The 14,940-nt window shown below is 33.6% G+C and overlaps 1 pseudogene; it reads left to right on the forward strand.

Annotated features, from left to right (window-relative positions):
• The first annotated feature begins 886 nt into the window (after positions 1-886).
• On the forward strand, positions 887-11,252 carry LOC122312745 (annotated as a pseudogene).
• The last annotated feature ends 3,688 nt before the right edge of the window (positions 11,253-14,940 follow it).

Consider the following 14,940-nt stretch of genomic DNA (forward strand, 5'->3'; position numbering starts at 1 on the left):
AGTAGCTTACGGGGTTTGAACGAGAGAGCCATATGAGAAAGGTGGACTATGAAGCAAGCTGCTGGGTTCAAATAAATCAAAGTGCCTCCACGGCTTTGTGTCATAAATTCACCAACGGAATCAACAAATTGATCTGCATATGTATTCAGTTTTCAGAAGATTCCACTCTCAATATGAGTTGTTGCCTTTAGCCTTACGTCTTTCAAAAGAAACCAAGATAATGAAGAAGAGATAAGCTATTTAGAAGCTCTCTTTGAACTTACATCTTTGTACATCAGTGTTACTGTGTCATAATAATTACCTCCTCCATATATTCATGGAAAAGGAGGCCGTAGACCAATGAATTTTCTAAGACTCTTCTTCGTTTCATCAAAAGGCGTGCCGGTTCCGCGGGCATTTCCAGGCCGGTTGCAAGTAGACTTTCTCTTTAAAAAAAATAATTATATTTTTGTCATCTCCTTATCGTATTTATTGAAATCATAAAGTGATTATTCGTTCACATAATTAATATATAAAATTACTGAAAATGTGACATCTACTTGTATAATGAAGAATAATAAAATTTAATATGAATAATTACTTCGTTTTACTATCTTTTTTCCTCTCTCAGATGCTACGTCTGAGTAGAGGCTTTTTTCTGCATAAGTGTAGTTCTTTTCTTCTCCTCTTCTATTTTACTAGTGTTGACGCAATATGATAGATGATCAGATGATTTTGATGGTTTGTACAAACAATTATCTTTTACTAAACGGGAGGAAGCAGAAGTGGTTGTTGATGCAAGTGAGTTGAAAGATATTTCGTTGTGTAATGGAAAGGGTTTAGTTATGTCTTTGTTTACTGACAAACAACATAATCGTGAACCTTTTAAGCTAATAACGAAGAGAGCATGGCATCCGGTACGTGGAGTGCTTTTTCGTTCCGTGATCTTAATGTTAATCTCTTCCTTATTGAATTCAACGACTTATGCGATAAGGAGAGGGTGCTTAGGGAGGGTCCTTGGTTCTTTGACAATCATTTAGTGTTGATGAAGGAGGTTGATGGCAACAAGCAAGTGCATCAGATAAAGATCCAGGAGGTATTGTTTTGGGTAACGATTCATGACTTTCCTTTGAGGGCTCGAAATGAACTTGTGGGGGACCGTATTGGTAAGAAAATAGGGTGTGTTGTCAATGTGAATTTGGATAAGGGGGAGTTAGCATGGGGGGAGTTTCTGCACATAAGAGTAACTCTTGATGTCCTAAAACCTTCGTTAAAGGGTACTAAATTTTTCATGGGAGATGGTGAATCATGTTGGGTTAGGTTCTTGTTACCCAGATGACTAACATAAGAGGGGGGTGAATTGAGTTATATTTAAGAAAATAACAATTATAAATCAAATATATAATATAAAATATAAACAAAATACGAAACAGTAATAAATATAAAAAGTAAGGATAAGAGAGAAGCAAACTCAGTATGTTAACGAGGTTCGGCCCCACTGCCTACGTCCTCGCCTCAAGCTACCCCTTGAGAATTTTCAAATTTACTATTCAACCTCCTTCAGGTGGAGATAGAAACCTATTACACTTTTGAACAACACCGCTACAAAGGATCCGTGTAGAACACCCTCTATACTTGCAATCACCTTACACGTGGTGATTCAACTATTCCTCGTTTAGAACACTTTCTACACGCACAAGGGTTATACACACCCTTTTTCTGATACAAGAGCTGATAGTGGGTAGGTTATCAGAAAAATACTCCTCAATGAGTGAAATAAGAACAATACAGCACAAACTATATCTCTCAAAATGAATAAGGATTAAGGCTTAATGCTTAGAGAAGAGAGAATGAAAGCTTTGAATGAATGTTGTATGCTCTGGATGTTGTAAATGTGAAGCTACAACATCATTCATTTTTTCAAAAAATTCAAATAAAAGGTTTTTTTTTTTTCAATTGTCAAAAATAACATCATTCATTTTTCAAAAACTTCAAACCTAATCTTTTACTTTTGGCATATGACAAAATGAGCACACTTTATTTTTCAAAAAATTCAAATCTAATCTTTTACTTTTTGCATATGACAAAAGGAGCACACTTTACTTTTCAAAAAATTCAAACAAAATCATCTACTTTTTGTATAAGTCAAAAAAAGTATCAATTACTTTTGAAAATATTCAAATAAAACATGCACATGTGAAAGATAACAATCAATCATCTTTAATATTTTCAAAGTTCAACCCTTTAATCAAGGTATGCACATGTAAAAGATGACATTCAATCATCTTTCAAAATTTTCAAAATATTCATGCATATGTGGAAAATGTATTTTAATGCTTTATGATAAAATATTAATTTTGAGTTTTAATCCTAATTTCGAATTTTTAAGAGATTTACAACATTACTCTATCACTTTAATGTGAACTTGTTCCCTTCTTTCTCATACTTGTTTCATTGATGTGCTTAACTCTATTGTGTAAACAACTTGAGTTTGAAACTCATTTATTCTTTGAATTCATTTATTATCATCAAAATTCATGTGTAGATATATAATTACACAAAAATTGAAACCTTGGGTTCAACAATCTCTCACTTTTTGATAATGACAAATACTTGATAGAACCTGAAGTCTGTATTAATACTTAAGCTCCCCCTGAGAATGTGCGTTAATTTTTCAAGTAAAAGTATAAATATAATTACAAGCATATATAAGAAGTTTAACAATTCAAACAATGTTAATGTTCTAGTCTAACATTTCTCCATCTTTTGACATCACTAAAAAGGATCTGCAACAAGTAAATGTATTGAAAAAAATAGTACATTAGTATAAACTGTAGATAGTTGAAAAAAAAATTGGATCCGTCTGTGACCCGACAAGTGTGGCTGGAGATTTAAAAAAATCGCTTGATGTTGTTGACAAACAAGATTGAAGACTCCGAATTTCTAAAAAATGTCATTTTTCACCGATCGGGAAAAAAATCACATTACTCTTTGACTTGAATGATAGCTCGTCTAGTTCTTTATACTATCTCTATAAAATCAATCTTAAAGTTCATCTAATCTGCATCAAGTTTTCTTCTCATCTTTATAACTCATCTGCATTCTTTCAACATTCTCATTTTAAGCCTTCTATTCTATTCTCAATGGCTCATTCTTCTAACATTTCTCTAGATCCATCCATGAAGTATTCTGCACCTCAACCTCCTGTCCTTTCTGCAGCTGCCATTGGTGCCATGTTGCAGTAAGAAAATAATAATCTGACTAATAAGTCAGATTCTGATGCTATCTATGACTTGGTGAGTCTTGAGACTCGCTACTCTTCCTCTATTGTTATTTTTTCCAGTGGCTACAAGCCAGAAATCATGAAGTTGAAAAGGTCAAAGAACAAATTGTTGTACTTCAACGAATTGTTCAAGAATCTCACACAAGGGAATGAATCATTTGGCAAAAGAATAAAAGTTGAAATCTTTATTAGATTCTTGATTTCGCTTGCCAGTTCCTATGGATAAGAATGACATAATATTGTATGAAGAGAATGAGCGTCTCAAACATGAGGCTAAAAATCTCAAGTTTATGTAAAAGTATTTAAAAAATCTATCTCTATTTTTATTGACTCTGGTCTATCTTTTAAGAGATATTAATAGCATGCATCATACCTATCTCTCTTCCGATCATACATAATTTATCTTATGGTAAAGGTTTTGGGAAAATATCTGCTAACTGATCGTGTGTGTTTGTGAACTCTAATATTATATCGCCTTTCTGCACATGATCTCGAATAAAATGATATTTTATTTCAATATGCTTAGTTCTAGAATGTTGTATTGGATTCTTTGAAAGTGAAAATGCAGTGGTTCTACACAACACTACACCTAGAGGGGGGGGTGAATAGGTGTAATCTAATTTTTATGGCCTTTTGAAAATTAATCAAACAAGCAGATAATAAATGAAACAAATAACACAAATAATCAACACATGATTTTGTTCACGGAGTGGAAACTCATTTGAAGAACCTCTTCAAAATCTAAAACCACTCCGGGTGTAAGACACCACCTCAAATCCACTATAGAAACTTTAGTTTGTTACAACCAATTTAGAACACTCACAAAACCTTTGTAGTAGCTAAACTTGGCTTGCAACACCACGAGTGACCCACTCGATCTCTACACGCATGTAGTGTCGGAACTCCGACCTTCCTATAGCTTCCCACGAGAACCTCTCGATCTCTGCATCAACGGCAGCTCCGGACTCTTCCGGCCAACAGCAATGTCCACTTCAATGGACTCAAATAAGAGTTGATTTTGAATGTGTTATGATGGAGTAATATTTTTCCAAGAGAGAATCAACCAAATGGGGGAGAGGTTGCTCTAAGAAGTTCTTGGAGGCCCTTAGGGTTTTTGCTCTGATTCTCCACACCTAGAACAGAAGCTAACATGTTCTATTTATAGTTCCCATCAAATGAGGCGTTCAAAACCCTACATTGTAAGTGATCTGGAACATTGGCTCGAGCGAAGGGTCGAGCGAAGGTCGAGCGCCGAAATCTACCTGAGGTCGCTCGAGCGCCATGTCGAGCGAGTATCGAGCGGTCGACTCTGCCTGAGTTCGCTCGAGCTCAGTGTCGAGCGAGGGTCGAGCGACACACTCTGCCTGGGTTCGCTTGAGCTCAGTGTCGAGCGAGGGTCGAGCGGTTGAATCTGCCTGAGTTCGCTCGAGCCGTATGTCGAGCGAGGGTCGAGCGGTTGAATCTGCCTGAGTTCGCTCGAGCCGTATGTCGAGCGAGGGTCGAGCGGTTGAATCTGCCTGAGTTCGCTCGAGCGCTCTGTCGAGCGAGGGTCGAGCGAAGTCGCTTCTTTTGACCAATAATGAGTACACTTCCAGCCCACTTCAAGCCTTCCGCAACAACACTTGTTACAACACTATTTTACACAGGTTTTCACAAGAATATGCCAACACACTCATTTTTCCCTCAACAGAAAGATTTATAGCACTTGTATTATCACATTTGATTGGAATGTGATTATACATGAGTTTAAAATCTTCAAGTTGTTGCTTCATGTAGAAAATTTGAGCACAATAACTACCCGCAACAACATATTCTGCTTTAGTAGTAGATAGTGTAACAGAATTTTATTTTTTACTAAACCAGGAAACTAGTGCATGACCTAAGAAATGACATACTCCACTAGTGCTTTTCCGATCTATTTTACAGCCAACATAATTTGCATCTGTGTAGCTGATTAGATCGAAAGATGTGTGCTTAGGGTACCATAACCCTAGGTTAATTGTACTACTAAGATATCTAAGAATGCACTTAACTGCAATTAAATGTGATTCTTTTGAAAATTATTGAAAACGTGCACATAAGCACATACTAAACATAATATCTGGTTTACTAGCTATTAAATATAATAAGCTACCAATCATACCTCGATATATTTTCGAGTCAACTGGCTTACCGGATTCATCTTTATCAAGTTTAGTTGATGGGCTCATTGGTGTTCTAATTTTCTTAGCACTTTCCATCCCAAACTTCTTCAGTAATTCCTTAATATATTTTGATCGATTGATGAATGTCCCACTATTTACTTGCTTAATTTGCAATCCGAAAAAGAATGTAAGTTCTCACATCATGCTCATCTCAAATTCTTCTTGCATAGTCTTAGCAAAAACTTGACACATATTTTCATTAGTAGCACCGAATATTATATCATCAACATAAATCTGAATCAAAAGAATATCATCATTTTCATATGTAATGAAAAGAGTTGTGTCGATTTTTCCTCTTGAAAAATCTTTTTCAATCAAGAAACCACTGAGTCTCTTGTACCAATCTCTAGGAGCTTGTTTAAGTCCATATAGTGCTTTTGTGAGTTTGAAAACATGATTTGGAAAAATATGATTTTCAAAACCTGGAGATTGCTCAACATATACCTCTTCATTTATAAAACCATTTAAGAAATCGCTCCTAATATCCATTTGAAAAAGTTTGAAATCTTTATAACAAGTATATGCAAGTAGCATTCGAATAGCTTCTAATCTTGCAACTAGTGCATATGTCTCATCATAATCGATTCATTCTTCTTGATTAAAACCTTGAACTACAAGTTGAGCCTTATTTCTAGTAATGACTCCGAACTCATTTTTCTTGTTTCTAAAAACCCATTTTGTTCCAATAATAGTATGATTTTTAGGTCTTGGAACAAGTGTCCAAATATCATTTCTTTCAAATTGATTCAACTCTATTCATCAAGAAGTACGTCATTAATATTTTTGGATTCAATCTGAGATAGAAAAGCAGTATGATTGTAAATATTTCTAAAAGATGATCGAGTACTTACACCTTGTGAAGGTTCTCCCAAAATTTGTTCCACTGGATGATCTTTTACAAATTTTCACTGTTTGGTTGCATCTTGTATTAAATTTTGATGATCTTTCCTGATGGTTCCATGTTGAACTTCCTCTATTGTGTTCTCTTTGTTGAGATTGAGACTTTCCGTGTTATTTATACCTCCCGTTTCTTCATCAATAGATTTCTTGGAGAGTGGAGAATTAGATTCATCAAATACTACATGCATAGATTCTTGTACAGTTAAAGTGTTTTTATTGAATACTTTACAAACTTTACTATTAGTAGAATACTCGATAAAGATACCTTTATCAGATTTTGCATTAAACTTGCCTAAATTATCCTATCATTTAAAATAAAATATTTGCATCCAAATACATGAAAGTAACCAATGTTGGGCTTTTTCTCATTCCAAAGTTCATATGGGGTTTTATCTAATTTAGACCTTAGCATAATTCTATTTATAACATAACATGCAGTACTTATTGTTTCGGCCCAAAAATAATTAGGCAAGTTGTTCTCATTGAATATTGTTCTTGCCATCTCTTGAAGATATCTATTTTTCCTCTCTACTACCCCATTTTATTGAGGAGTTCGAGGAGCAGAAAAATTATACACAAAACCATTTTCATCACAAAATATTTCAATATTTTTATTAACAAACTTTTTTCCCCTATCACTTCGGATAGTTGAAATAGTATAGTCATTTTCATTTTGAATTCTCTTACATAACTTGGTAAATGTATTATGTGCCTCATCTTTATGAGCAAGAAAAATGAGTCAAGTATATCTAGATAAATCATCAACAATAACAAATGCATAATATTTTCCTCCTAGACTTGCAACTCTATTTGGTCCAAAAAGATCTATGTGTATCAGTTGTAATGGTCTAATAGTGAAAATATATTTTTTGGTTTTAAAAGAAGTTTTTGTTTGTTTACCAAGTTGGCATGCATCATAAATTTTGTCTTTAAGAAAATTTGTTTTTGGTACAAGATCATTTTTTGAAAGTTTAGAAATAAGTTCCATGTTGCATGACCTAATCTTTTATGTCATAGCCAACTAGTTTCATTTTGAGTTGAAAAGCAAATAGTATCTTGTGAGGTAATTTCTTCAAAATCGATTGTATAAATATTGTTACTTCTAAAAGCAATAAAACAAATATTACAATCAGTGGCGAAGCCACGTTGGGGCAGGGGGGCCATGGCCCCCCAGAAATTTGAACAAAAAAATTTATATGTTAATTTTTTTAATTTAATAAAATAATATGAATTTATTATGTGTTGGCCCCCTCTATAAAATTTAATCTAATATAAAAATAAAATAAATAAAACACATCTTATATAAAATAAAATACATATTTTTATTATAAATAAAATTGAAAAAAATTATAACTATATCTGGTAACATTTCTAATCCCTTTACATTATCAAAAGCATTTCAATCGATTATGGCAATCTGTCAAACATCTTACAGACTATATTTCATTCTCACACGGCACAATACCGTATTTTCACATCTCATCCTTCACTTTTGTTTTCTCTACTTTCCAACATCAAAACTCATTTCATCATTTACATTTTATTTTCACTACTTTTCAACATCAAAACAAAAAAAAAGGAAGGCAGGAAGCAGAAGATTTTACCTGTTGGCTGTTCTGCTGCTCGACTATGAGGCACTGAGGTGTAACCGGTAACCCGGCGACTGTCGACAGACCATTTCCAGTCGCTCTAGCTCTCGGCGTCCTCTCTCTCAGACTCTCAGTCGCTCTCGGTCTCGGCGTCTCTAGACTCTCCACGGACCACATACCCCACTCTTTATTTCATTCACGCTAAAAACCAAAAAGGTTAGACCTTTTTCACTTTTTGCTTTTGAAGGCTTGATTCGCTTGAAGCTTCCAGATGTCATCTTAGATTAACAAATAATGATGAGAATCTCGAGAGTAACTTTGTTTGTCAAATAGTCAAATAGTCAATGTCCCTTTGTAACTTTGTTTGTCTCCACACGATTTTTTGATTTTTTTAATTTATTTTTTTTTTCTAATATCTGGTTACTCAGTTTATAAAAAATTTCATAATATATTAATATTATTTATTTAATAGATTAATATTTTTATAGATTAATACTTTTATTTATTTAGTAGATTAATAATTTTTTTATATAGTAAACTAACATTTTATTTTTTAATAGATTAGTAGACGTATTTGATAGCCCATTCCAGACTGCCAGTTCTCGTCGCACAGTCTCGCAGGTATGTCTTTTTTTTATAAAAATTTTATATTGGTATTAATCATATTATATATATATATATATTACATATATTAATTGAGTATGGTTGTGTGTACTTATTTAAGTTGTTTTTTTTTTATAGTATTATGTGTATTAATAAATTGTTTGATTTTCAATTTTAAATTGTTTGATTTTAATTTATCAAAGTTTCTAACTTTATTTTATATGTTTCAATTTGATTTTAAATTTAGGTTCATGAATGATGTCTAAATTAAAAACTATCGACTCATTCTTCAAAAGAAAAGAAGTTGATCTTCCAGAAAATTCTTCTAAACTTCCGAGGATTGAACCTGAAGAAAACCCTGATCTTAACTCTCCAATTTTGGAATCTGAAAAAATTTATTTGATATCGTCAACACTTAATTCTAAAGATATTGATATATCTTCTCTACAACGAGATCCGGGATTACGTCCTCTTATATGAGATTATCCAGTTAATCAGCGTGATGAAATAAGAAGAGCTTATTTAAAAATGGGCCCATATCAAATACGTCTCTCAAAATATCCATTTTCTGGTTCAGAAAAACATCCTCGTCGCTTTCAAGCTTCATGGTTTGTACAATTTGGATATTGGTTAGAGTATTCTCCATCAAAGGATGCTGCATATTGTTTACCTTGTTATCTTTTTACAATGAAAGCATCTCAACGTTCTAGATGGGATGTATTTACTGTCATGGGATTTAAAAATTGGAAGAAGATTAAAAATGGAAAACATTGTGCCTTTTTGAATCATATTGGGGAGGATCCTTGCTCTTGTCATAATAATGCTGTGAAATATTGCGAGGATTTATTAAAACAATCACAGCATATTGATAAGGTAATGAATGCACAAAGCTCTGAACAAATTCTGAATAATCGACTCCGTGTAAAAACATCTATTGATGTTGTTCGATGGCTTGCATTTCAAGGATGTGCCTTTAGAGGTCATGATGAGACTCTTGATTCAAAAAATCGAGGTAATTTCTTGGAGATGCTTAAACTCTTGGCTTCCTATAATGATAAGGTTGGAAAACTTGTTTTGAAAAATGCTCCTAAATCTTCAAAGTATACTTCACCCCAAATTCAAAAAGAGATTTTGGAAGTTCTTGCAAAGAAAGTAAGAAATAAAATTCGTGAAGATGTTGAGGATTCTCGATTTTGCATTATTGTTGATGAGACACGAGATGAGTCTAAGAGGGAGCAAATGGCTATAATCTTGAGATTTGTTGATGTTGATGGTTTTATACAAGAACGATTTTTTGATCTTGTACATGTTAAAGATACATCGACATTGACTTTAAAAAATGAAATATCTGCAATTCTTTCTCGTCATTGTCTTGATATTCAGAATATTCGTGGGCAAGGATATGATGGTGCTAGTAATATGCATGGTGAATGGAACAGATTGCAAGCATTATTTCTTAAAGATTGCCCATATGCATACTATGTTCATTGTTTTGCTCACCGATTACAGTTAGCATTAGTTGCTGCATCTAGAGAGGTGGTTTCTGTTCATGAGTTTTTTTCAAATTTAAACTTTATTATCAATGTGGTGGGTGTTTCATGTAAACGCCATGATGAATTGCAAGCTGCTCAGGCAACACATATTACACATATGATAGCCATTGATGAACTTGAAAGTGGAAAAGGAGCTAATCAAATTGGCACTATCAAATGAGCCGGTGATTCTCGTTGGGGTTCTCATTTTTATTCTATTTGCAGTCTACTGCGAATGTTTGAAGCTACTTCCTCGGTGCTTGAAACCATAATAAAAGAAGGATCCACTTACTCTCAACGTGGAGATGCAAATGCTGTTTATAAAATGATTACTTCATTCCAATTCATATTTATTTTACATTTAATGAAGGAAATCATGGGTATTACTGATGTTCTTTGTCAAGTTTTGTAGCAAAAATCTCAAGATATTTTGAATGCCATGAATATAGTTTCTACTACAAAATAACTCATTCAAAAGTTGAGAAATGAAGGTTGGGAAAATCTGCTTGAGAATGTTGTCTCTTTTTCCAAGAAATTTAATATTGATATCTCAGAATTGGGCTCTCGTTATATACAAGGTCGTGGTCGTCATCAACGAGATTACATTACGATAGAGCATCATTATCATTTTGAAATATTTAATGCTGCTATAGATTTTCAAATGCAAGAGCTTGACAATGGGTTTGGTGAAGGAACGACAAAACTTTTAACCCTCAGCTCAGCTTTAGATCCAAAGGATGGGTATAAATTCTTTAATATTGATGATATATGTTGTCTTGCAGAAGAATATTATCCTCTTGATTTTTCTGAGAATGAGAAAATCAATTTAAGGTTTCAATTGAAGCATTTTGAAGTTGATGTGCTTAGCAATCCAAAGTTTCAAGATTTGAGATCTATTGCAGATTTATGTCGAAAATTGGTAGAGACAGAGAAATCAAAGATATACTATCTTATTGATAGATTGATTCGTCTAATTTTGACTCTTCCAGTGTCTACAGCAACCAGTGAACGGGCATTTTCAGCTATGAAGATTGTTAAAACAAGGCTTTGCAACAAGATTGAAGATGAATTCTTAGCAAATAATTTAGTTGTCTATATTAAAAGAGAAATAGCTAAGAATTTTGATTTAAATTCAATACTTGATGATTTTGTTTGTTTAAAAGAGCGCACTACAAAAAAAAGCAAAATTGGCGGCGTTTATATCTGTGGCGTTTGTTTATGCGCCGGTAGATATAAAATGTTACTGGCGCTTAATATTTCCGCCGGTAAATTATTGAGATTCCCGGCGTTTACATTTTTACGCCGGTAATAATGTATAGGTTTAGCGGCATTTATAACAACGCCGCCAAGATAGCAATTATGCGCCGGGAAATTAGTAGTTTCCCGGCATTTAGATTGTTACGCCGGTAATAATATATATTTTTGGTGGCGTTTACACAAACGTCATATTTTATTAATTATATAACACCGTTATATTAACCGTGTTTGCCGGCGTCTTTAATATACCGCCGGTAATAATATATAGCATCAGCGGCGTTTCACAAAACGCCGACAATTAATAAAGTTTACGCCGATAAAGTATTGAGTGTTTTGGTGTTTATTTCGTTTGAACAAATGCCGGCCATTGATTAATTTTACGCTGGTAAATAAGTAGTTTTTCAGCGTTTATATTGTTATGTAGGTAATAATTATATAGCATTGGTGGCGTTTACCAAATGCTGAAAATTGATCAATGAAATGCCGGTAATTGAGAAATGCGCCAAAGTATTTATTGTGACGCCAGTAATAATATATAGCGTCAGCGATGAAGGCTATTATAAATTTATTGATAGTAAAATAAATAATAAAAATAATAAAAAAACTTATTTAAATTATACGAAAATACCCACAAAATCTTAGTTTAATTTCTAGGATGCCCTACCTGTAAATGCCATATATCGCATTCCAGTTCTGGAGGGAGGGAGGTTAAATAGAATTAAAGAAGAGAGTTCACGCATCGAGATCTTAATGTGACGCCGTTTAATTTCTTTCTTTTAATATCTAATAAATAATGTATAATACAGTAATGTAAGTATTGTGCATTCATTTTACAAATTGTGCAAGTGTCGTACAATATTCCTTTTGAAAAAAATAGTCTACTATTAAAAATGTAATCTTTTAATATGGATCTCTTATTTATTCTAATTTTTTAAAAAAGAATGTGGCGTTTGCGAATTTTATGACAAAATATGTTAAACATCATACTAAGATTCACAACTTCCAAAAAGAGTAGTAAAACATATACATAATCTAGCAGTTATCCTTTTATAATCCATCCTAATTCCAACTTAGCAAAACAGAGCAAACGTCGATATATGGCATAACCATAAATTTAGTCTTAATTAATGAAAGTTGCAAATACCATTAAACAGAGCAAACGTCGATATATGACAAATACCATAAATATAGTCTCAAGTATAGTCTAACTTGTAATCCTGACCCTCAATCATTGTCTTCATCTTCCTCTTCCTGTTCTTCATCTTCCTCTTGATCTTCTTCCTCTTCAGCATTTTCCTCTTCTTCATCTTTCTCTTCCTCTTCATTCTCATTTTGATTTTGTCTTGAAGCCTTAATATAAATTCAAATTAGAGTCCAAAAATTCCAAAATAGGGTTAACTGATATCAACTAAACATATGTGGGGTGCTCACCTGTGCATGCATGAATGTGTTTACTAAGTTCCGCAATTCAGTTAATTCGTTCCGCATTTTATCAAACTCTTCCTTCGATATACCATCTTCTTGGTTTGAAGTTGGTAGTGAATGTTGAGAAGTTTGCCTTGTAGGGGTTGGCCCAAACCCCAAACCGCGCACATGTCCAGGCTGTTCTAGGCCCATAACTTTCGAATAAACATCATCTGATTTCCAAGTCATGGTTCCTCCAGATCCCATTTCTATAGGATTTGTGTCTTGTGTTAAAAGTTCCTCCATCTCAACCTGTAATAGACAATTGAAAAAACACATTATTCTCCATCTTATAAATCCATTAAAATTAAAAAGTAATAAATTTAAAAATAAACATACCACTTTCTTTCTCGTTTCATCATTGTAGTGTGTGCCATCCTTTTTCTTATGGGTCTTGACAAACAATTGGGCTCGACTTGGCAATGCCCCAGTTGATTTTTTCTGCTTCCAATCTTTTAGATTAAACACATATATCGAAAACAAAGAACTAACAAATATTCAACAATAAATAAATATTAATTAAATAAATACCACATCATGGGCATATCTTGCTAAACTTTTCGATCCTCCGCTGTGAACAATCACCTGCTTCTTACGACACTCCTTGTTTTTATTACATTTTGACTACAACATCACAAAGATTATGAGAATTATGAAAATAACTAGCTGGTTGACTTTATAAATATATAACAAAAATGTGCGCACTGTTACCATATATTCTGGATCAAACCAAAGATTGGCCAACTCTTCCAGTTGCTCTAAGTCCACTATATCGGGACTTGCCCTTGCCACAACTTGTGCTGCAGATGTGTCTTTTTCATTAAGTAACTTTTTCTTCAACTCATGCTTGTAGTCTTTCCATTTCTTCCCCAAGTCCTTTAGTATCCATTTTTTGAATACATCCAATTTGTCATCAGGAACTTTAAACTTGCCCTATAGTCAAAATAAATTTACAAAAGTGTGTCAGTAGCTTTCTAAAAACAAATTTCAAAATATACCTATTAATTATTAATAATGTTTTAATATGATGTTATAAAAAACCATACATTTATAAGACCCCACGCTTCCTCCTTCACGGTATTAGGCACTGATCTCCAATCTTTGTAAATTATTGGAACCAACTTATTACTTCTCGCTATCAGACCACCAAACCTTACCACCTTTGAGTCTTGCTTTTTTATAGGTTGACCAAGAAGATTGAGCTCTATTTCAATGCGCTCCCCTTCTGGAAGATGCCAAATGTCAGGAATCGAGTGCAATGGTCTCTTTACTCGATCGCCATTACTATCTGCAAAAATGGATTTAGTTACGTTGTTAGTATTTTGTAAATCTTCATTCATAGTTAAATAAATAATAAGTAAGAAAAACAGAGACATACCTACGACGACGACAAAGCGATCTCTAATGTCGGAACACGAGTCGACATTTTCTGCTTCTGAACTAGGTGCTATTGGTAAAGATGTGCATGGCTCGGTCTCTCTGCTCATCTCCATATGTGTGGATAGTTGTCCTCCCATTTGGTTAGATGGAGAAGGTTGGGTCTCTTGCTGTGAAGATAATGATGGTTGTGAAGGACAATCTATAGAAGGTGATGACTCTACCATCCTATTAACGGAAAGAGGTGGCCCATCGACAGAGGGTAATGAATGGGCCGCCCTATCAGATTGTGTCTCACTATGGACAGCTTGTAGTCTTGTAGATTGTCTTTGCAAGTGTGGTATGGTAGTCTTTGCCTTTTTTTTTGGACCCATTGTACCTATACACAAAAAAAAAAAATAATAAAAAAAATTGCATATATGAAAATCAATAGAAATAATAATATTTTGAGCATGAAATGAGATAGATTTATGTGATAAGAGATATCATATTCCTAACAAAAAAATTAAAGAGAGGGTAGTCACATGTCCATTAGTGACCTCCGCCCGAATTTATTAATAAACCCTCACTTGTGGCGGAGGAATACCGTAGTAACAATCAAAGTTCTTGGATTTTACAAAAATATAGAACAAAATTAAAAAACCCAAGTACCAACAAAATGATATAGCAAAAACAGTACCACTAAACAGGCCTATATAAAAGAAAATTGATGTAAACAAGCCTATAAAAATATAAACGAAACCTCAACACTA

This window comes from Carya illinoinensis, chromosome 6 (genome assembly GCF_018687715.1).
Source record: "Carya illinoinensis cultivar Pawnee chromosome 6, C.illinoinensisPawnee_v1, whole genome shotgun sequence".
Lineage (NCBI taxonomy): Eukaryota > Viridiplantae > Streptophyta > Magnoliopsida > Fagales > Juglandaceae > Carya > Carya illinoinensis.